Below are 25,338 nucleotides of genomic sequence, written 5' to 3'. Positions count from 1 at the left end.
GTGTCAGACTGACCCCCCCCCCCCCCCCCGGGGCGCGCAGCGGCTCAAAATCCTGAGGACGTCCTATGAGGTCCGGTCGGGAGTTTGAAACCACTTTGTCATCTGCCTATAGGACGGGTGGCAAGTGGTTAAAGCAATCTACCAAGCTGTCCAGAACCACCTCTGGAGGGAGTCTATTCCTCGTTTTCACACCTCTAACTGTGTAGAAACCTTTCTGTATTTGTAGATAAAATCTCTTTTCCTCTAGGCATAAAGAATGCCCCCTTGTCCTCTGTGTTGACCATAAAGTGAATAACTCAACACCAAGTTCACTATATGGACCCCTTATATATTTGTACATGTTGATCATATCCCCCTTTAACCTCCTCTTCTCAAGAGAGAATAGATTCAGATCCTCTAATATTTCCTCATAGGTGAGCTCCTCCATGCCTCTTTTCAGTTTGGTTGCCGTTTTCTGACCTTTCTCCAGTTCCCCAATATCCTTCCGTGAACTTGTGCTCAAAATGTAACTGCATTACTAATGATTTGTAGAGGAGCAAAATTCTCTCTCTCTCTCTCTCTCTCTCTCTGGAGTCCATACCTCTCTTAAGACAAAAAAGGACTTTGCTTGCTTTGGAAACCGCAGCTTGGCATTGCATGCTATTATTGAGCTTATGATCTACCAAAAACCCCCAGATCCTTCTCCACTATAGATCCCCCCAGTTGTACTCCCCCTATTATGTATGATGCATGCATATTCTTAGCCCCCAAGTGCATAATTTTACATTGATCAACATTAAACCTCATTTGCCATTTAGTTGCCCAATTAGACATTGCATTGATGTTGGCTTGTAAATTGGTGACATCCTGTGAGGACGTTATTCCACTGCATAGCTTGGTGTCATCTGCAAAGACTGAAATGATACTTTTAATCCTAGACCCAATATAATTTATAAAGATATTAAAAAGCAAGGGTCCAAACATTGAACCTTGTGTACACCACTGATAACCTTAGACCACTCACAGTAAGAATCATTAACCACTACTCTCTGAATTCGGTCTTTTAGCCGGTTTTATATCCATTTACAAATTGATCTTTCCAAGCCTGTAGACTTTACCTTACACAAGAGCCGTGTGTGGGGAACTGTGTCGAATGCTTTTGCAAAATCCAAGTATATCACGTCCACCGCCACCCCTCTGTCCAAGGTTTCACTTACCTCCTCATAAAAAGAAATCAGATTTGTTTGACAACTTCTGTCTTTCATGAATTCATGCTGTCTTTTGCTTAAAATATTTTTTTCCCAGCAAGAATTCATCTATGTGGTATTTTATTAAATGTTCCAGTACCAACTATAGACATTAAACTAACATGTCTATAGTTACTTGGTAAAGACTTTGTTCCTTTATTCCCATCATTAATGAGTCCCTAAACATTAGATACAATGGCTTTGAAATGACAGAGCACAATTGTTTTAGGATCCATGGGTGGATGCCATCAGGTCCAGGTGCTTTATCCACCTTTATTCTGTCCAAATATTTCTGGACCATATCACTTTTGAGCCATTGTTGATAATTTGGGGGCATGTCAATACCATCCCCATTATGGCCTTGAACTTCCTCATTCTCCTTTGTATACACAGAACTGAAGACTAGAGATGGCCTTGCGGTTCGCCCGGCGGTCGGTTTGCAGCGAATTTTGCTTGTTCGCGATTCGCCAAACCGGAGGACTTCTGGTGCTGTTCACGCGGCGGACATATGCGTTTACATTGTGAAGAACTTTGACCCATGATGACACATCCATCATGAGGTACAGGACAGACAATTGAGACATTTCAGCACATGGACAATTGGACATTCCCCCACCTTATAAATAGACCTGATCTGGCGGCCATTTTACATTCTGTCTTTTGTCAGTGTAGGGACAGGACGCTGTGTGGAGCAGGGACAGTCAGTTTAATCACTAGCTATTACTATTAGGTCCACAAAAGTTCTTTTAAGGACTGGTATATGTATACAGTATATAGGGTTGTAATACATTTAGAATATACTTTCTTCCAAATATACAAAGTATATTCTGGTGCACTGCTGCTGACTGCTGTGCTGCTGAGTGCACTGCTGACCGATTCTGCAGCTGTCTTTTGTCAGTGTAGGGACAGGACTCTGTGTGGAGCAGGGACAGTCAGTTTAATCACTAGCTATTACTATTAGGTCCACAAAGGTAATTTTAAGGACTGGTATAGGTGTACAGTATATAGGGTTGTACAGGTATAATATACTTTCTTTCAAATATAGAAAGCATATTATAGTGCACTGCACTGCTGTGCTGCTGACCAATTCTGCAGCTGTCGTTGTAGGGAGGGACAGTTTGGTGTTTGGAGCAGGGACAGTCTGCAATTCACTAGCTGCTATCTAGCTACTATTAGGTCCACAAAGGTCCTTTTAAGGACTGGTATAGGTGTACTATTTGGTGTGCAGTATATAGGGGTGTAATAAACGTATAAAATACTTGCAAATATAGAAAGCATAGTATAGTGCATTTCCACTGTGCAGCATTGTGACTGCTGAGCGGTTCTGCAGCGATACTACAAAGAGTGAAAAACGCAATTTAAAAAAAGTATTATAACTGGTGTGATAGACCAGTGGCCCCCCAAAACGATCGTTTGAAGCGGGGTGTTATATACCTTCTTCCACATACATACTGCACTTCTCTAGAGACTTTTGTCACAGGGTCATTTAAAAAATGACAGGCAGAAGAAGAGGCAGGCCCTTCCACAGAGGTGGTAGGGGTAGGGCAGGAGCAACAGGCTTGAGCTAAAGTTGCAAATTGCAGAAGGTGCATTCGATTTATTCAAAGGACGCATCAGAATTGGTTGAGTGGCTCACTCAGCCTTAGCCCTTGTACACACGGTCGGACATTCTGACAACCAAATCCGTTGGATTTTCTCCGACGTATTTTGTCCAACGGATTGTGTCCGAAACTGTTGCATACACACGGTCGGACCAAGTTGTCGGAATTTACGGTTGCCAAGAACGCGGTGACGTAAGCCGTGTACGGCGGGACTAGAAAAGGGAAGTTCAGCACCATGTCCGGAACCCTTTGGGCTCCTTCTGCTGATCTCGTGTTAGTAGAAGTTTGGTGAGAGACGATTCGCGCTTTTCAGATTAGTGATTCAGCAGTGCTACTGCTCTTCGGTTTGTGCTTGTGTGTGCGTATCTGATAATCATATTAATGCGTGCAGTCAGTAAGTATTTGTTTATCATTGTGGACTATATATTGGTATAGTACGCTTTGAAAGGCATTTCTTATTGTCTACTTGCTTCTGCTATTCAGGTCGTTCTTTCAAGCCTTGCTGTTTATCGGTGCTTTCTGTTGTCCGTTCTGACGAGCCGACCGTTTTCAAACCATGTTTCGTCTACGTACTCGTCGTAGAGTTTGTGCTGTGCAGGGGCTTCGTATTGGGGTTCTTACTTTGACACAAGCCCGGTCCATGAAAAGGGAGGGGAGGCGTTTGTGGACCAAGATTTGGTTGCGCCAGCGTGACCAGTTCTCGCACATGCCTTTGCTCTGTGAGATCCGGGAGAATAATCCTGATGATTTCAGGAATTATCTCCGGATGACGGATCCCGTTTTTCACCGTCTGCTGGCTTTGCTGACCCCTTATATCAGCAGGCAGGATACCTGCATGCGGCAAGCCATCACTCCGGAGCAGAGGCTCATCGCCACGTTGCGCTACTTGGCGACAGGGAGAAGCCTTCAGGACCTCAAATTCTCTACAGGCATCTCCCCCCAGGCTCTGGGGATCATTATTCCAGAGACCTGTTCTGCCATCATTCAGGTCCTGCAGAAGGACTATATGAAGCTAAGTTTTCTCACATCACATTCTATGTATTTCATGATTGCTAATGTCTTGCATTTCTTTCCTCATTCCCTAATTACCATCATTGCAATATGCTCTAATTCATATACTCTGCCCCTTTGTCCTCAGGCATATTTGCCTCACTAACTTCCCCACCATGCTCTTCTTGGCCCATAAAACTATAGTCTAGTCACTTACCAATGTCTTTTGCCAGCTCCATAGTATCGCTTTCCCCTAAACACCCCCTATAATGTCTACAAATGTGATGTGTGTGCTTCAATTCATGCAGAGTCACATTTTTTTAAATTTTGGGGTTGTGCCAAACTCATTAGGAGCCCCCCTCCCCCCAACTGCTAGCTCAGCTGATAGCAATCCTCTATCTGATGACTTTAACAAACCCAATACACACTATACCTACTAGACATGTGCATTCGTTTTCGTCCGAATGCATTTTCGTCCGAATTTCAGCTATTTTCGTTTTCGTTTTGACAAACGATAACGAAAGCACAAAATCCGAAAAACGAAAGATCCGACATAAATAAATGCTTTATTTTCGTTTTCATTGTTACAACAGTTCGATATAGAATAGGAGATTCGACATGACTCTGACAACAATCTGTGTCTATAGAACCTGTGGTCGAATGTGCCTAACCTTACCTCTTAGTCCAAGATTATATAGAGAAAATATTTGACAGAGAAAAAAGATTTGACAGAGAGAAAAGATTCTGCAAGTTACTGTCCTAAAAAGTGTTTGGGGACCCGGGTCCTGCCCCAGGGGACATGTATCAATGCAAAAAAAAGTTTTAAAAACGGCTGTTTTTTCAGGAGCAGTGATTTTAATAATGATTAAAGTGAAACAATAAAAGTGTAATATTCCTTTAAATTTCGTAGGGGGGGGGGTTGTCTATAGTATGCCTGTGAATGGGCTCATGTTTCTGGTGCTTAGAACTGTCCCTGCACAAAGTGTCATTTATGCAGGAAAAAAAGTCCTTTAAAATCACTCGCAGCTATTATGAATTGTCGGCTCCGTAATACAGAGAACACTCATTGAAAGTCATTGATAAAAAAATAAATAAATAAATAAATAAATAAAAAAGCGTGGGGGTCCCCCAAATTCAATTACCAGGCCCTTCAGGTCTGGTATGGATATTAAGGGGAACCCTGCCTCAAATTTAAGAAAAAAATTTGACGTGGGGTTCCCCTTAAATATCCATAACCAGACCCTTTAGGTCTGGTATGGATATTAAGGGGAACCCCGCGTCAAATGTAAAAAAAAATTGACGTGGGGTTCCCCCTAAAAATCCATACCAGGCCCTTTATCCGAGCACGCAACCTGGCAGGCCACAGGAAAAGAGGGGGGGACGAGAGAGCGGCCCCCCCTCCCTCCTGAACCGTACCAGGCCACATGCCCTCAACATTGGGAGGATGCTTTGGGGGTCTGTGACCCCTCAAAGCACCTTGTCCCCATGTTGATGAGGACAAGGGCCTCATCCCCACAACCCTGGCCGGTGGTTGTGGAGGTCTGCGGGCGGGGGGCTTATCAGAATCTGGAAGCCCCCTTTAACAAGGGGACCCCCAGATCCCGCCCCCCCCTGTTTGAAATGGTAAGGGGGTACAAAAGTACCCCTACCATTTCACAAAGAAAGTGTAAAAAATGGTTAAATAAAACAAACACACTTTTGAAAAATTCCTTTATTAAAAATAAAAAAATTAAAAAAAGATTCCAGCGGCGGTAATCCACTCTTGCTATCCAGCGACGGACGGTCATCTCTCCAGCGATGGCTCATCTCATCCAGCGCAGCGAATCCATCCTTCTTCTGTCTCCGTGGAGGAGACACTGCAGGCATTCCGGCGGCTGATGTTTCTTATATATGGAGGGCGGGGCCACCCGTCACCTGACCCCGCCCCCCTCTGACGCAAGGGGAAACCCAGGGTTCCCTGTGACGTATGGGTGAGCCCGCACCCCTCTGATGTAACACAGGCAGGTTTCCGTTACATCAGAGGGGGACGGTACCATTTCAAACAGGGGGGGGCCGGGATCTGGGGGTCCCCTTGTTAAAGGGGGCTTCCAGATTCTGATAAGCCCCCCGCCCGCAGACCTCCACAACCACCGGCCAGGGTTGTGGGGATGAGGCCCTTGTCCTCATCAACATGGGGACAAGGTGCTTTGAGGGGTCACAGACCCCCAAAGCATCCTCCCGATGTTGAGGGCATGTGGCCTGGTACGGTTCAGGAGGGAGGGGGGGCCGCTCTCTCGTCCCCCCCTCTTTTCCTGCGGCCTGCCAGGTTGCGTGCTCGGATAAAGGGTCTGGTATGGATTTTTAGGGGGAACCCCACGTCAATTTTTTTTTAAATTTGACGCGGGGTTCCCCTTAATATCCATACCAGACCTGAAGGGTCTGGTTATGGATATTTAGGGGGAACCCCACGTCAAATTATTTTTAAATTTGAGGCAGGGTTCCCCTTAATATCCATACCAGACCTGAAGGGCCTGGTAATTGAATTTGGGGGACCCCCACGCTTTTTATTTATTTATTTATTTATTTTTTTATCAATGACTTTCAATGAGTGTTCTCTGTATTACGGAGCTGACAATTCATAATAGCTGCGAGTGATTTTAAAGGACTTTTTTTCCTGCATAAATGACACTTTGTGCAGGGACAGTTCTAAGCACCAGAAACATGCGCCCCTTCACAGGCATACTATAGACAACCCCCCCCTACGAAATTCAAAGGAATAATACACTTTTATTGTTTCACTTTAATCATTATTAAAATCACTGCTCCCGAAAAAACGGCCGTTTTTAAAACTTTTTTTTGCATTGATACATGTCCCCTGGGGCAGGACCCGGGTCCCCAAACACTTTTTAGGACAGTAACTTGCAAATTAGCCTTTAAAATTAGCACTTCAGATTTTGAACGTTGGAGTCCCATAGACTTTAATAGGGTTCTAAAGTATGCTATATACTAGCTCCGTCGAATCTTCTTTATACATTCGACAGACACCATAAGCCTTCAAAGACAGATTCGACCGTAATTCATGTGGATTTTCGGACAAATGCAATTTTTGAACGAAAAACAAAATAAACAAAAACGAATTTCGGGAGTAACTAAATAAATTAAGTTTTCGGACGAAAACGAAATTCCGAAACGAAATATTTTACTCTGCACATGTCTAATACCCACCTTTTTGATGATCACATTTATGGATGAATTCACCTAAGCATGTAGTGCAAGGGCCTGCCTCAATACTTTCAAATGCTATTTTTATTTTGTTTTTTAACATATTAATTATCTGGATATGTAATAGCAGAATGTCAAAATGTGCTTCCATTTTGTTTTCTTTTTGGGATTATGACACTTCTTACCTGTCCGGTGGGCTGCCAATAGTGTAACTAAGGAGGGGCTTCCTAAAGTATCACACATTATTTAGGCATTCAGCTCTCAATCAAGTGGAGTGGGGTAACCTGTCCAAGACATCCCCCCTCATTTTTTAGCAAGGGCCCATCAGATGGGGGGGGGGGTGGTGGGTGGGGAAGGGATGGGGGGGTGATGATTCTCATAAGGGAACTTATACTTTAGGCTTTAAATACTCATTTCCCAAAATGTTATACTAATTTTGTCAAAAATGTTGGTGTCTAATCTGCTTGCAATTTTGATTTGTCAAATTACTAATTTTTGTTCTTGTTTCATTACACAGTGTCCTTCAATGCCACAGGAATGGCAGACTGTGGCCTCCCACTTTGCCAGTTTTTTTCAAGTTGTGCCTTTTTCAACAACAGTGCAAACCCAAGTTCAGAGCGAGATGAGGGGACAGTCTCTTCTTCAGATAATCTTATTATGTTGTGGGTCTGCTACACACACACCTTGTTTTTGTAACTAATGTATGTAGTGCATTACTGACCAAAATCGTGCTAATTTTCAGCACCATGGCAGGAAAATGGCATGATTGTCCAAATTTACACCTCACTGTGGGTGTTTTTTACTAAAGGCACATCCACTACAAGTGCACTGCAAAAGTACACCTGAAACTGCACTTGGAGTGCAAAGTGGAGTTTCCTTTAGTAAATCACACTCCTTCTCAGCACAAACTAAAATTTTAATACAAATACATTTTTGGCACAATGAAAAAGGAAGCCACACATTGTTGATAATTAAACTTTTTAATACAAGCACATTCACATGTGCGTTTAGAAAAGGCTTTTACAACAAACCAAGAAATTGTGTGTATCAAAAACAGAGTTTAATGAAAACTTGGTTTGCTTGGTGTTTTTGTGTAAACAGGCATGTATCAAACCGTAAAATAAAGAACACAGGAACTTACAAAGTTCAACTTTGAAAAGTGAAGACAATATCAGACATGAGTATGTACAAACTGGGCTGATATTGCCTTCATCACATGGGGTGTGACCCCTGAAAAATACAAATTTGGAAGATGCACACAGTGTGTCAACATGTGCTATCTCCCATCATGGGGGATCAATGTACATGCATTGGGGCTGCAACCCCTTCATCTCAGCCACTTTACACAAAACACGTACATTGATCCCCCATGATGGGAGATAGTACATGTTTAGACACTCTGTGCATCTTCCAAATTTGTAATTTCGATAAATACAAAAGTTGTGTTTTAAAATATCAAAAATAAAACCCTATCTATTTTTTTTTGTTTAACACCCTCCCCAAAACATCAATGATGTTCTTCATTTTATTTTTAACATCATTGATGTTTTGCTGTATATTTTCCAAATCCCGATTACACCCCATTATCTCCCCAATCAGGATCTGGGCACTTTCACTGGTAAAACGAGAATCTTCTTCCACATCACCTACAAAACAAAGCAAAAAAACACACCATGTAATAAAAATATGGTGACATACATTGATGAGCTTATCGGAAGCTGTGTTCTCCGACACTCACCTGTTGTGGTGACAATTTGCCCAACCTCAACGATCTCTCCTTCCTCCTCCTCCTCCTTCTCCTGCTCCTCTGTTTCTGGTTTTCAAAGTTGCCCTTCTTTGGGAGGGGTGGGGTCCCTGGTGTCCTCATACTTGCCGAGTCTTCTCTCCCCTATGAGAATGTAAAAATAAAAAAATTAGCACACAGAGGGCAGCTATTATATATATATATACATTACAGTAATTAACATGGAAGTGTCAGTTGGACTTTCATTTTGGACTATTGGAAGTGTCAGTTGGACTATTCATTTGTAATACAGCTTCTGGTGTTACGGTAGATTGTAAGGAAGAAGTATTTATTAGGGTTGTATCGATACTGATATTGGTACCGGTATCAGTGCTGATACTAAGCATTTACATGAGTATCAATACTCGTGTAAATGCTCCGTTACCTGAAACCGATAATTTCAGGCTCGGTTCTTTTAGCTGTCAGTGGGATTCCCTCACTGACAGCTGAAATATTAAAAAAACGTAAATTATCAGTTGTTAAGGAGCAGGGCTGCCGCTTCCTTAACAACCAATGACTCATTCAGCTGTCGGTGGGATTCTCCAATTGACAGCTGAAGTGTAAACTAAGTTCGGGGAATTTTACTGTCAAAGAAAAAAGCAGTTTGGCATTATTTATCTGTTTATACATTTACAGATCAAAGGACTTAAGTCAGTTTAAAGCAACCTGTCAAGTAAAAGTGTTTTTTTTTTTAAACGTTCTGTTTTTTTTTTTTTTTATTTAAATGTTATTAATATACAAAAAGTCATTATATGCCATATTAACGAAAAAAAATTCACAACATTCTAAAAAAATCTCATTCCCTCTCCCTCTCTCCCTCGCATTGCACCTTTTGCACCATTAATAAAATATGGTAATACTAACTCTTTATACTGTTTTATTGTCTCTTCTGTTTTGTGAAATAAACATACCACGTATTAACCCTCAATTAACTCCTTATTCTCCTTCTCCATTGAATTATTATTTTCCTGCTGATTTTTTGCTCACTTCTATTTTATAAAGAATTATTCATTTTTTTGTTTGCTTTGTTCTCTAATATTTTTACACCTTTAACATAGATTTACATATTTCACCTTGAAAAAACCCACAAAGAAAATGTATTTCAATTGTAAATAACTTTGCAATGCTTTGTACCATTGCTGATAGCTGAAGTGTATACAAAACTGTTGTGATAGGTATTGGTAAATTGGAACAAAAAAATCTAAGTATCAGTACTTGTAAAAAAAATGGTATTGGTACACCCCTACTATTTATGTAGGAAATTATGATTTTTTTTTTAATATATATATATATAATTTAACACATAGGGGGTTATTTACTAAAGGAAAATCCACTTTGCACTGAAAGTGCACTTGGAAGTAAAGTTGCTGTAGATCCGACAGGGTTCATGCAAGGAGAATAAAAAACAGCATTTTAGCTTGCACATGATTGGATGATAAAATCAGCAGAGCTTCCCCTCATTTCAGATCTACCCCTTAGATTTAGAGCGACTGCACTTCCAAGTGCACTTGCAGTGCAAAGTAGATTTGCCTTTCGTAAATAACTCCCATAGGCTATTTGCACCAAGTTATTATTATTATTTTGATACACGATTTATATGGCACAAACAGTTTATGCAGCACTTAACAATAGGGGTGCAATGGATCAAAAAACTCACAGATGGGATTGTTCCTCAGATCAGAGTCACGGATCGGATCATTTTTCGGATCCGTAAATAATAATTGAATTTGCAAAAACCTGTGAAAATCCCACCGCCATATAGTCCCCACTGTAATATCCACAATCTCCCCCACTGTAATATTGGCTGAGCATGGCTGGGTACTGCTGAGCATGGCTGGGATTACAGAGTATGGAAGAGTATGGCAAGGTATTGGCAGGGTATGGCAGAGTATTGGCAGGGTATTGGCAGAGTATTGGCAGAGTATGTAAGAGTATTGGCAGGGTATGGCACAGTATTGGCAGAGTATTGGCAGGGTATGGCAGGGTATTGGCAGAGTATGGCAGAGTATTGGCAGGGTATGGCAGAGTATTGGCAGGGTATGGCAGAGTATGGCAGAGTATTGGCAGGGTATTGGCAGGGTATGGCAGAGTATTGGCAGGGTATTGCAGAGTATTGGCAGGGTATGGTAGATTATTGGCAGAGTATTGGCAGGGTATGGCAGAGTATTGGCAGGTTATTGACAGGGTATGGCAGAGTATTGGCAGAGTATTGGCAGGGTATGGCAGAGTATTGGCAGGGTATTGCAGAGTATTGGCAGGGTATGGCAGAGTTTTGCTGGGTATTGACAGGGTATTGCAGAGTAGGCTGTCAAAGAGCAGCGCTGTGGGCACTACAGATGCAGCCCACAGCGCTGCATCCATCCGATCTCTCCCCTCCACTGTCCAGATCAGTACAGAGGGGGGAGAGAGGAACCAGCGTCATAACATGACGCCGGTTTGTTTACAAGTAATTTGACGGAGCGATCACATTGTAAACGGCCTGGGTGTAGAAAGATGGCCGCCGATTCGGAGCTAGGCCGAAGCTGCGGCCTTTCCTAAAGCCGTGACTGCAGAGCGCTCCGCTTGCGTGTGCTGATCCAAGAGGGGTGACCCATTTGGATCACGGATCGGTGACGATCCGTTGCACCCCTACTTAACAATGTGGGGGGGCACAATTACAGTACAGTTCAATACAGAAGGGACAGGAGGGCCCTGCCCATAGAGCTTACATTCTAAAGGGAGGGGTTGGTGTACAAAAGTTAATAGATGTGGGGAATGATTTGATGGGGGGAGGGGGAGTTAGAAACGTTACTTCTTTTTTGTAAAAAAAACAAATAAAGCATTAATCTATTTAGTATGGACCAAGCACCATATGGTTGCATCATCTTTTTTCCATGATTTAAATTGTAGAATTATATCTTACTGGGATATCAAACCAGGCATGGCTGGATGCTTTACAGATTGTTGATGAGCTTGGAAAACCTTGGGGGATGTAAAACTTGAGTAGTCAGATCTCTTCCTAAGTATGTAGCAGTGTGTGACAGCGGGGAGTATTATCTATCATGAGCATTACTTTGTGTCTCTGTTCTGTTTTAGAATTACCACTTATACAATATTCCTGGTAACTTGTAAGCCATACATCTTTCCCAAGAATCTCTATATAGGTTAGCAAGTTTTATGGCATCACTGCACAATGCTGACCTGATATTAATAATATAGAATACATGTTCTTCTCCAGATAAAAATGTCTACAAGTCTGGTTTGAAGTACTCAGTCTTTGTTATCCACTCAGAGCTTACAACAAACATTTTTATGCTTCTTAAATCAATTCTTCCTCTTTGGGAATGACAACTGTCTACTTATAGAGAAGCAATTGGTTATGGCCAAGCATGACAAGCACTCAACACATAAAAAAAAAAAAAAAAATTAAAATAAAAGAAGAGTATTTAAAAGCATTTGCATTTTCCAATGCATTGTGATGCTCCTTTCATCTCTTCCTATTTATAATTAATTTCAACCAAAGTTATGTTAATCAATGTGATACTGAAACTACATTGTGACATACCCATTCAATGTCTTTTAAACTGGTTTCTTAAAAACTGTTTGCATTTCAAAATTATTTCTTTAAAAAGTCAATACAGACTAAATGTATGTATTCTCTTCTGGCCCCGCGTCTATACAGAAGCCTGTGCAGCGAACAGAAAGCTATCCCAGAAGTAACAGATTTATAAAAACTGGAATCTAAAGAAAATGAAGGGCTGTGCAAATCAGATGGTTGCTTTAAATATATAATATACACAAAAAAATGCTAACTGGATCCTTAGTTGTTAAAGTGAGCTTTGCATTATTTTACTTACATTATTATTATTTTACTTTACTTTTTAGTTACATCTGTTGGCCCCATTACAATGTTCGTTGTATAGCAAAAAAAAAAAAAAACGAAGCACTACATATACTTTTCTAGAATTTCCATTCATTTGGATTTGTTAGGAACTTTTTCGTTTTAGTATTTTATACTGCTTTATCAGTAGGTCATAAGATGCCATGGACATCCCAGTAGCAACCAATCTCCCAAATGCTCAAAGTCCTGATGTCACATGCTGCATTAGTAAATCATTACAGTTCTAGTTCAAAAGCAACAGAGCAGCAACATCTGATCAATCTTTACTGGTTCATAAATATATGGTACACCAGTCTATCTTGTGACATGATTTTGGCAACTTAAACTTATTTGATTACACTGGCTACATCCTTTTATTTAAAATGTGAACATGTCACCCTGCCTGCTGTCTTATATTTAGCCACTTCAGCCCCGGAAGGTTTTACACCCTTAACCTCCTCTCGTCCGCGCTATAGCCAAAAGATGGCTATAGCGCAGACCTACTTTGCCGGAAGGACATTCATAGATGTCCTCTCATGCTCGAGCGGCCTGCAGCGGGCATGTGATCAGGGAGTCTATGAGGCTCGGCTGATCACAGATCGGATTAAGGGGTCGATTCCAACCCCGTACCATGTGATTAGCTGTCAACCAATGACAGCTGATCATGTGATGTAAACAGAGTCGGTAATCGGCTATTTTTTCTCCTCACACTCATAGCGTGAGGAGAAAAAAAAGGCGATCACTGGTGGCTGGGAGAAGGACATCAGTCCCGATCATGAATAGCCTTTTCAGAAGCGTCTGTGCCCACCTGTGCCACCTACCAGTGCCCAACAGCACCACCTACCAGTGCCCACAGTACCACCCATCAGTGCCCACAGTGTCGACTTATCAGTGCCCACAGTGCCACCTATAAATGTCACCAATCAGTATCTCATCACCAGTGCTGTCTATCAATACCACCTACCAGTGCCACCTACCAATGCCCATCAGTGCCATCTACCAGTGCCCAGCACTGCCACCTACCAGTGCCCATCAGTGCCATCTACCAGAGCCCATTAGGTCCATCAGTGCCACCTATCAATGTCCATCAGTGACATATATTATTGCCACCCATCGAGGCCCATCAGTGCCGTCTTATCAGTGCCCATCAATGCCATCTTATCAGTGTCACCTTATCTATGCCTATCAGTTCAGCCCATCAGTGCCCATCAATGTAGCTCATCAGTGCCCATCAATGCAGCCCATCGGTGTAGCCTCATCAGTGAATATCAATGAAGGAGAAAAATTACCCATTTGCAAAATTTTATAACAAACTATAAACCATGATTTTAGTTTTTTTTTTATTTCTGTATTTTTTTTTGTTTGTTTAGGAAAAAATAAAAAAATAAACACCCAATTGGTGATTAAATACCACCGAAAGAAAGCTCTATTTGTGTGAAAAAAATGATAACAATTTTATTTGAGTACGGTGTAGCTTGTCATTCAAATTGTGACATCGCTGAAAGCTAAAAATTGTCAGGAGAGGGGTTTAGGTGTCCAGTAAGCAAGAGGTTAATGACCAGGCCATTTTTGCGATACAGCACTGCGTTATTTTAACTGACAATTGCCCAGTCATGCAACATTCTACCCAAATAAAATGTATGTCCTTTTTTTCCCACAAATAGAGCTTTCTTTTGGGGTATTTGATCACCTCTGCCATTTTTATTTTTTGCTATAAAAAATATCCAATACTTTTTACTTTTTGCTATAAAAAATATCCAATAAAAAAAATCTAATTTCTTCATCAATTTAGCCAATATATATTCTGCTACATATTTTGGTAAAAAATCCAATAAGTGTACATTAATTGGTTTGCACAAAAGTCATAGTATCTACAAATGATGTGATATTTTTACTTATTTATTTTCTTACTAGTAATGGTGTTGATTAGCAACTTATAGCAGGACTGTGACATTGTGGCAGACAAATCGATCACCTGGCTGACACTTTTGGCACTTTTTTAGGGACCAGTGACACTCTAAAAAATATGCACTGTCACTGTACTAATGACACTGGCATGGAAGGGGTTAACATCAGGGGCGATCAAGGGATTAAATGTGTTTCCTGGGTGTTTCCTGGGAGTGCTTGATAACTGTGCTTAGCATAAACACAAGATCTCCATATTCCCTGTGAGAACGACGATTTGCCTTGTTTACATAGGCAGACCGCCTTTCTGTCTCTCCCAGGAACGATCGTGGGTGGCCAGCGGACATCAGGTCCACAGGACCCGCTGATTGTCTTTTCCTCTGTCCAATCAATATTCTAGAAAAACTTTACTGAATATAAAGAGAAATACACTCAATGTACATGAACCACATGGGTAGGATACATGAACGCACAGAACTCTAATGGGTACATGAAACAGGTATACAATGAGGTGAATACACAGGGACAAATGCCCAAATGGGTTGTATAAACAGAATAAAATGTAATGCTAATATTAATCTGATTGATGTGAAAAGCAAAAATGGAGGTGTAAACGAGGTTAGCAACTTCTGACTTAGCACCCATTTGGATGGCCATGCAAGATTAGCATTTACCATACGTCTGCCAGACCCATATTCATACACCCATACCAAGATCTAAAATGCCCTATGTCCCTGGGAAAGGGGTGTTCTGGGCACCCAGTTGACTTGTTGAGGCCCACTTAGAGGAGTGTTCTAGATTAGGATGGAATAGAAGAACATAGGGTAAAAGGTACAGGTGACGGGACTGACGGGACTGTGTTAGCAAAAAATAGAAAAGAAAAATATGGATGAGAAAGAAAGTCCAGATTATAGCAGAGTGAGGGATGAAAAATATAGGGGAAAAGGGAAGGAGTGAGAAGAAGGGAGAAATAAGATGAAAAAAGAGGGGGCAAGAGGGGAGGGGGAAACTGGTGGTGGCTGAGGTGGTTAGGAGGGGCTTTTGGGAGAAGGGAGGAGATGGGCTACCCCTAACCGGCATTCGCAGCCCCTCATTGTGACTAAAGAGATGGGTAATAGTTAGGATCAGATAGGGCCCACCTTAGAGCTATTAGGCAATCAGAAGGGGTGGTGACATGCGCTTGGGCTTCGGATAAAGTCAGTTATTTTTATCTCCTGCATTATCAACCCTGTTACATACAGTATCTGCAAGAATTGATGGCACTATAGAAATAATTATCCATATTATTAGTATTAATAACAATAATAATAATAATGATAATATTGTTTAGGAATTTTCAGTGTGACATACTGTGGTGAAGGTGGAGTGAGGTGAGTTTGTATACACTACTTGAAAATATTCCGTCACGTAAAGCTAAGGCTGTGAAAGGGATGTGCCAATGTGGTGTGCGCAGTGTGAATATGCATATATAGGGTGATAGTTTTGTGGATGGGTCAGAATATGTTTGTTTTCTAAAGGCCTATTTTTATTATAGTTACAGGCTGGGAGAGGGGGAGTTGAAAGGGGCTTAATTTGTGATACTATAGCCTCAAAAGCTAACATTGCTGGTTTGGGGATCCCACACAAAGGACACCATACTACCACACTATTTTAGTACATGGCATGCATTCAATAAGGAGGCAAATGTGGGTAGTCATTGCAGGTCTCCTCAAGAAAAACATAATTTTATTTAAAAGTTTAAGTTAAGTGTATCACCACAAGATGGCGTTGTTGATACAAACAAGTATACTGTAAGGCCGCGTACACACGGGCGGACTGTTCGCCCAACTTTGTCCGCTGAACAGTGTTTCAGCGGACAGTCCGCTCGTGTGTGGGCTTCAGCGGACTGTTTCAGCGGACAGTCTGACGAACAAAGTTTTTCGGAATTTCCGTAAGACTGTCCGCCCAAACTTGGTTTCAGCGGACAGTCCGCTCGTGTGTAGGCTCGTTCGACAGACTAAGTTTCGCGCATGCTCAGAAAGGATTTACACGGCGAAGGTTGCATTGCAGTGTATTGGACGTCGAATTTCTCGTCCTGTCGTACGTGCCGTTCATGTAATCGCGCACGCTTTCAGCAGACTGTCTGCTCATCGTGTGTGGTCAAGTCCGTTCATGCAAATTTTGAGCGGACTGTTTGTCGGATTGTCTGACGAACTAAGTTGGGCGAACAGTCCGCCCGTGTGTACGCGGCCTAAGTGTGCCAATGTCCTAACTAGATTGCAGAATTTATTCGGGAGAATAAAAGGAGAGTAGGGATGAGCCAAACAACCCCCAGTTTGGTTTGCATCCAGAACCAAAACCGCGAGAATGCATTTCCAGCGCGATCCCATCGCGCTAGTTCTTGGTGACAGGGCACTGTACATCTCTTGCTGGCTGCAATACACATTTTCCTATTGCAGCGAGCGCGAGAAACAAGCGACGATGTCACCTCTCTAATAAAGCCGGCATGGGTTCCTCTCCAGGGGCATAACAGGCCCTTAGGTCTGGTATGAATTTTAGGGGAACCACTACGCTGAAAAAATGGCTTGGGGGTCCCCCCAAAATCCATACCAGACCCTTATCCAAGCACGCAGCCCGGCCGGTCAGGAAAGGGGGTGGGGACGAGCGAGCGCCCCCACGAACCATGACAAGCCACATGCCCTCAGCATGGGGGTTGGTTGCTTTGGGGTGGGGGGCCACAGGGCACCCCCCTTCCCCAAAGCACCTTGTCCCCATGTTGAGGAGGACAAGGGCCTCTTCCCGACAACCCTGGCCGTTGGTTGTCGGGGTCTGTGGGTGGGGGGCTTATCGGAATTCAGGAGTCCCCTTTAATAAGGGGGCCCCCAGATCCTGCCCCCCACCCTATGTGAATGAGTATGGGGTACATCTTACCCCTACCCATTCACCTGGGGAAAAAAGTGTCAATAAAAAAACACACTAGACAGGTTTTCAAAGTAATTTATTAGGCAGCTCCGGGGGTCTTTTTCCGACTTCGGGGCTCTTCTTCCGACTCCTTTGCGCTCTCTGGTTCTTCTCCGTGCTCTCCGGCCTCTTCTCCTGCTCTCTGGTTCTTCTGCTGGCTCCTCCGCTATATTCTTCCAGCTCTTTTGCTAGCGGTGGCCCAGTCTTCTGCATCCTTCTTCCCTCTTCTCTTCTTTCGATGTTGACACGATGCTCTCTCCCACTGTAATAGGCATGGAGCTTGGTGACCGGGTGATGTCACACAGTGACCCACGCCCCTTATGACGTCACAGTCCAGCATGCCCCTGGATTGTGATGTCATAAGGGTGGGGCCACCGTGTGACATCACGAGGTGACCACGTCCCATGCCTATATAAGTGACCGTGCACCTTGCACACTGTATTACAGTGGGAGAGAGCATCGTGTCAATAGCGGAAGAAGAGAAGAGGGAAGAAGGATGCAGAAGACCGGGCCAACGCTAGCAAAAGAGCAGATAGTGGAGGAGTCGGCAGAAGAACTGGAGAGCGGGAGAAGAGGCCGGAGAGAGCGGAGAAGAACCGGAGAGCGAGAAGGAGTCGGAAAAAGACCCCCGAAGTCAGAAGAAAATCCCCGGAGCTGCCTATTAAATTACTTTGAAAACCTGTCTAGTGTGTTTTTTTATTGACACTTTTTTCCCCAGGTGAATGGGTAGGGGTATGATGTAACCCATACTCATTCACATAGAGTGGGGGGTGGGATCTGGGGGGCCCCTTATTAAATGGCCAGGGTTATCGGGAAGGGGCCCTTGTCCTCATCCACATGGGGACAAGGTGCTTTGGGGTGGGGGCCACATGGTGCCCCCCTTCCCCAAAGCACCCACCCCCCATGTTAAGGGAATGTGGCCTGGTACGGTTTAGGAAGGGGGCTCTCGCTCGTCCCCACCCCCTTTCCTGACCGGCCGGGCTGCGTGCTCGGATAAAGGTCTGGTATGGATTTTGGGGGGACCCCCTTGCAGGTTTTTTTGGTGTAGGGGGTTCCTCTTAAAATTCATACCGGACCTAAGGGCCTGGCATGCTCTTGGAGGGGAACCCATGCCAGTTTTTTATTTAAAATTTGGTGTGGAGTTCTCCCTCAACACAGTGCTTGGTATTGGTGGGGATCCAAGTCAGATCCCCGCACCAGTGTGAACCCAGCCTCAATGTCAGCAATGCTTGTCGCTCAACATTTTTCCTTTCCCAATGTGAGCCAGCTCGGTGCTGGCTCCCGCAATGGGGCTCACAGGGTGCCAGTCTCGCTGATAAAAGCGACGAGATTGACACAATATCACGGTCACCTACTGTATATACAAGTTATTGTCATAAAAAGTGTTTAGGGACCCGAGTCCTGCCCCAGGGGACATGTATCAATGCAAAAAAAATGTTAAAAAAACTGCAGTTTTTTCGGGAGCAGTGATTTTAATAATGCTTAAAATGAAACAATAAAAGTGTAATAGTCCTTCAAATTTTGTACCTGGGGGGTGTCTATAGTATGCCTGTAAAGGGGCACATGTTTCCCGAACAGAACAGACTAAAGGCAAAATGACATTTCTAAAGGAAAAAAAGTCATTTAAAACTACTCGCGGCTATAATGAATTGTCGGTCCGACAATACACATAAAAGTTCATTGATAAAAACGGCCTGGGATTTCCCCACAGGGGAACCTCAAACCAAAATTAAACAAATTAAAAAAAAATGCATGGGGGTCCCCCTAAATTCCATACCAGGCCCTTCAGGTCTGGTATGGATATTAAGGGGCACTCCATACCAAAATGTAAAAAAAAATGGCATGGGGTCCACCTCAAAATCCATACCAGACCCTTATCCAAGCACACAACCTGGCAGGCTGCAGGAAAAGAGGGGGGGGCAAGAGCGCACCCCCTCCTGAACTGTACCAGGCCACGTGCCCTCAACATTGGGAGGGTGCTTTTGGGTAGCCCCCCAAAGCACCTTGTCCCCATGTTGATGGGGAGAAGGGCCTCATCCCCACAACCCTTGCCCAGTGCTTATAGGGGTCTGCGGGCAGGGAGCCCCCAGATCCCCCCACCCCGTGTAAATTGATAATGGGGTACCCCAAAGCTCCGTCCCAATGTTGAGGCCATGTGGCTTGGTACGGTTCATAAGGGGGGTGCACTCTTGTCCCCCCTCTTTTCCTGCGGCCTGTCAGGTTGCGTGCTTGGATAAAGGTCTGGTATGGATTTTTGGGGGCACCCCACACCATTTTTTTTTATTTTGGTGCTGGGTTCCCCTTAAAATCCATACCAGACCATAAGGGCCTGGTATGATATTTAGGGGGACCCCCACGCATTTTGGTTCGGGGGATCCCCTGTGGGGAAATCCCATTCCATTTTTATCAATGAACTTTTATGCGTATTGTCGAACCGACACTTCATTATAGCCGCGCGGTAGTTTTAAATTACTTTTTTTCTTTAGAAATGTCATTTTGCTGTCAGACTGTTCTAAACATGGGAAACATGTGCCCTTTTACAGGCATGCTATAGACACTCCCCAGGTATGAAATTTAAAGGAATATTTCACTTTTATTGTTTCACTTTAAACATTATTAAAATCACTGTTCCCGAAAAAACTGACGTTTTTAAAACTTTTTTTGCATTGATACATGTCCCTTGGGGCAGGACCCAGGTCCCCAAACACTTTTTATGACAATAACTTGCATATAAGCCTTTAAAATTAGCACTTTTGATTTCTCCCATAGACTTTTAAAGGGTGTTCCGCGGCTTTCGAATTTGCCGTGAACACCCCAAATTCGGAGAATGGGCAAACAGCCAATGTTCGACTCAAACATAAAGCCCATCCCGAAAGAAGAGTTTCCTTCACCATGCCTCTACCACCAACCAGCTTTTTCTCTACTAACATCACCTCAATTGAATCAGTTTGATAAATTTTTCTCATTGTGGTAATAGTCGGTTGTGTTAGGTGGTGTGAGCGCTGTTTAGACTAAACACCGTGTTTTGTTTTTAACAGGTCATGCCAACAATGTTATTTTTAATCATAAAAATAAAAATTTCTATTTTTTACTTCAATGCTATGGGTGTGCCTCTAAAGTCCACGTCGGCATTCTCAAATAAATTTTGCATTCTTTTACTTAGATGAGTAATAAAATCTTCCCAGTGGTTTTCCTCACTCAATGCTATTTATAGCGACTTTTGACCTTTGCTATTTGTATCAATAATTTAGCAACATGCAGACAATTGAGAAAATGGGTAATAAGCAGGCAATAGTGGCAATACATAATGTAAGTGATATGCAATGGTAGCAATACATGGACAATAAATGAGGAATAGTGTGAATAGATCATCAAAAACATACAGGGGCATGCAACCCCTTCAAATAGACAGCCATACCAGCTTCTCCTTCTGCTCCTCCACACCTATCCCTTACCCCCTCCCCACAATGTACCCTCTTCTTTCTCTTCCAGGCCTCCTTTAGTCCATTTTGTTATTTATTTTCTGTTGTTCTTCAAACCAATACCACTTGTTGTATTGGTATATGTAATCAACACTGTTTATAGTATGCCCAATACTATTTAATTTCATCAAAGACATATTGAAACTAAAAAAATACAGGGCAATCACTATAGCTCATTCTTCCTCTCACATCCTAATAACTCTACCCTATGAATTCTGTAGTAGAAGTCTCTATCTGAAACAAGTGGTATGGCAAATGACAAGTGCTCGAGCAGGAGAGATCACACAGACTCTTTTCTGAAATCATTAATCTAGTCAGCCAGTTGGTGGGCTGGAGTGTAATATCCAGCAGGCTTATCGAAAACCTAAAATCTTTAGCTCGGAATCAGAGGGGTGTCCAATTATCTTTGTATTGAATGATTGAAGGATCTATTTAGTCTTTTGCTTTCAAACGCAAAGAAAAGTGGTGTCATGCTGGAGTACAGAACACCACTCCCTATGCTTTGGAGATGAGAAGAAGGAGAGATGTTTTGTAGACAGTGGGGTTGAACTGCTCTGGTGCTTTCCTCTTGCCAGCCCAAGTCAGGAGCAAGCTACCTAGGGTGATAAAACTGCTTCTTCATATAATACAGTAGGTGAGCATTGTGTGTTACTGTCAAAATCACCAAGTGAAAAAAGAAAGTAAAAAAGTCTGCAAAAAAGAAAATGCAGCTTTCACAGGAATGATAATGTCAGGAATCCGTCCGTCCTATTCGACCGGCTCTCCGTGCGCGCACACGCGTTCGTGTTGCGGGTCGTCGTAGGCACGAGCGCCTTCCGACGCGCGCGGGTGCACGACGATCGTATGTACGCGCAGCGCACGCACGCACGAGCGTACGTTAGCTCGATCGGCGCCAATGACCCTTTTTAAGGGCACAGTTGTTGTGGTTCTGTGCTGTCTCGTCTGCAGCTAGTGCCTGAAGTTACCTGATACCTGCCTGCTACTCATCTGATACCCGACCCGGCTCCGTTTGACCTTGCTGACCTCTCCTGCTCCGACCCCGGCTTGTTTGACCCTTCTTGGACTGTTTTCCTGTTGCCAGACCTCCTGCTTGTACCTGACACCTCTGCTTGATTCCTGCCTGTTCCTGAGTCGGCTACCTCCTCGTCCAGCGGACCTCCTCCATCCAGGATCCACAGTCAGCAGCCTTCTCCCTGTTTCTTCCATACTACTGGGAGTTCCTGCTCCAAGGATCCTCATCTACCCAGCACCGGTTGCTGCACCCGGCCGGACTCTTCTACCCCGCTGTGCTCCTGTCTCCCTGTCCCCATTCCAGAGAGACCGGAACCAGAGCCGTAGGAGAGGTCCCCTTCCACCAAGTCAGACTCAATACTAGACGTTCCTAACAGTACGAGACAGCCATGTCTGAGTCTGCGGAAGGGACCTCCGCCATGAAGGAGATTTGCTCCCACCTTGCGGCCCTCACCCAGGCCGTAAAATCCCTTCAAGATGGCTACTCCAGGTTGGAGGAACGTGTCCAGCACCTCTCTACTCCGGGATCATCTGACGCCATACCTCAGCCTCCTCCTGTCCAGCCAGCTGCACATTCTACAGTCATGATGCTCCCACCTGAGCCTAGGGTTCCCACTCCTGAGAGATTTTCTGGGGACCGCTCCAAGTTCCGGGCTTTTCGCAACGCTTGCCAGCTTTACTTTGCCCTCCAGCCCATGACTTTCTCTCTGGAGGCCACCAAGGTGGGGTTTGTCATTTCTCTCCTGCAAGGAGAGCCTCAGTCCTGGGCCCACCATCTCTTGGAGAATGACAGCCCCCTTACACAGACTCTCGCCACCTTCTTCGAGGGGATGGCGCAACTTTACGATGACCCCCAACGGGCTACCACCGCAGAGTCTGCATTAACTGCGCTCCAGCAAGGCCGCAGGACGGCTGAGGACTACGTCTCTGACTTTAGACGTTGGAGCGCAGATACCCTGTGGAATGAGGCAGCCCTTAGACACCAATTCCGTATGGGCCTGTCTGAAAGCCTCAAGGATGAGTTGGCTCGTGTCTCCACTCCTGACGCTTTGGAGGACTTAATTGCTCTGGCCATCCAAATAGACCGCAGACTTCGCGAGCGTAGGGCCGAACGCTCTTCCCAACCACTGAGACCTGCCTGGATGACGGCTAGGACCTCGTCTCCTACACCTTTCTTCTCTCCGCCTCCTCAAAGAGGACCAACCAGTGTGCCTCCTGCTCCTGAGGAACCGATGCAACTTGGACTACTCCGACCCTCTCTGCTTCCTGAAGAGCGAGCCCGCCGCCGTCAAATGAACTTGTGTCTATACTGTGGCGGCCCCGGACACTATGTGGCCAACTGTCCTGTAAAGCCACGTAAGTGCCTCTCACCTGTGTCTCACAGTTCCTTTAACCCACCTTCCAACCCTCTCCATGTTGTCCTTCTGCTCTCGTTTCAGCTGCCGGGAAGAACCATACACGTTAATGCCATTCTCGACTCCGGAGCCTGCGGCTGCTTCATCGACTCCGCCTTCACCGACCTGCATTCGATTCCACTACAGAAAAAGACTCATGGACTTGCTATCTTTCTGGCCGATGGTTCTCAGATTAAGTCCGGCCGAGTCACCCAGGAGACCCTTCCACTATCCGCCTCTACTCCCTGCCAACATTCTGAACTATTAACCCTGGATGTCATCTCATCCCCACTTTTCCCTGTGATTCTGGGCATCCCGTGGCTGCAGGCCCACAATCCCTCCATTGACTGGACTACAAGGGAGGTGAAGTTTCTCTCCCCTTACTGCCGGGACCACTGCTTGCCTGGGGCTTCCATACACTCCAGAACACTCCTCTGCCTAGACCCAGACTTGGACTTATGCCAATCTGTCCCCGAACCTTACCATGAGTTTCTGGACGTTTTCAGTAAACGGGGGGCTGACTCCTTGCCCCCACATCGTCCCTATGACTGCCCCATTGAGCTCCTTCCTGGGGCTGAGATCCCGTTTGGACGTGTCTACCCTTTATCCGAAAAGGAACAAGAGGCCCTGAAGGCTTACATTTCCGAGAATCTCCAAAAGGGGTTCATTCGTCATTCCACATCCCCTGCCGGGGCTGGAATATTCTTTGTTACCAAAAAAGATCAATCTCTTCGACCCTGTGTGGACTATCGGGAATTGAACAAGGTTACGATCAAAAATCGCTACCCCCTACCCCTGATTCCTGAGCTCTTCCAGAAGCTGAGGTCAGCTACCATCTTCTCTAAATTGGACTTAAGAGGTGCCTATAACTTGGTCCGCATACGAGCAGGCGACGAATGGAAGACCGCATTCCGAACTCGTTTTGGGCACTACGAGTATCTGGTAATGCCTTTCGGGTTGTGTAATGCCCCAGCCACCTTCCAACATTTAATTAATGATGTCTTCCGTGATTTCTTGGATATCTTTGTCATCGTATACCTTGATGACATTCTGATCTTCTCCAGGTCCCTGGAGCAGCACCGGGGGCACGTCGGCAGAGTTCTGCTTCGGCTCCGGGAACATGGACTCTATGCTAAAGCCGAGAAGTGCAAATTTGAACAGCAGGAGATCCAATTCCTCGGCCTCGAAATCTCCCCAGCAGGCATCAGGATGGACCCGCAAAAGGTCGCTGCTGTCCTTGAATGGCCAGCCCCTACTGACAAGAAAGGCATCCAGCGCTTTGTGGGCTTCGCTAATTTTTATAGAAAATTCATTAGAGGGTTCTCTGCCATTATTTCCCCCATCACCCAGCTTACCAAGCAAAATACACGCTTTCTTTGGGGTCCTGAAGCTCGGGCTGCCTTCAAGAGACTTAAGGACCTGTTCACCTCCGCTCCTATCCTCAGACACCCGGATCCATCCAGACCTTACATTCTAGAAGTTGACGCCTCTGAGATAGCAGTAGGGGCGGTAGTCTCCCAGCGCCTTGGCGTGGACGACCTGATGCACCCCGTAGGGTTCTTTTCCCGAAAACTCTCTCCAGCGGAAAGGAACTATGATGTAGGCGACCGGGAATTACTTGCCATTAAGTCCGCTTTGGAGGAATGGAGATATTTACTCGAAGGGGCGGTACACCCCGTGCTCATCTACACGGACCACAAGAACCTCGAGTACCTCCGCTCCGCAAAACGCCTGAAACCTCGGCAAGCTCGCTGGGCCCTCTTTTTCTCCCGGTTCTGTTTTCATATAACTTATCGTCCCGGATCTAAGAACGTTAAGCCTGATGCACTTTCCCGTATGTTTGACAGCCCTAAGGACACCACACCCCCGGATACCATCCTCCCTGCTAATACTTTTCTTCTCATCCAGCCAGATCTAGTAACTCTGCTCAAGAATGCCTCCTCCTC

The sequence above is a fragment of the Lithobates pipiens genome, unplaced genomic scaffold (genome assembly GCF_037356315.1).
Source record: "Lithobates pipiens isolate NorthernLeopardFrog02 unplaced genomic scaffold, aLitPip1_a1.2 Scaffold_8, whole genome shotgun sequence".
NCBI lineage: Eukaryota > Metazoa > Chordata > Amphibia > Anura > Ranidae > Lithobates > Lithobates pipiens.
This window is presented reverse-complemented; position numbering follows the sequence as displayed.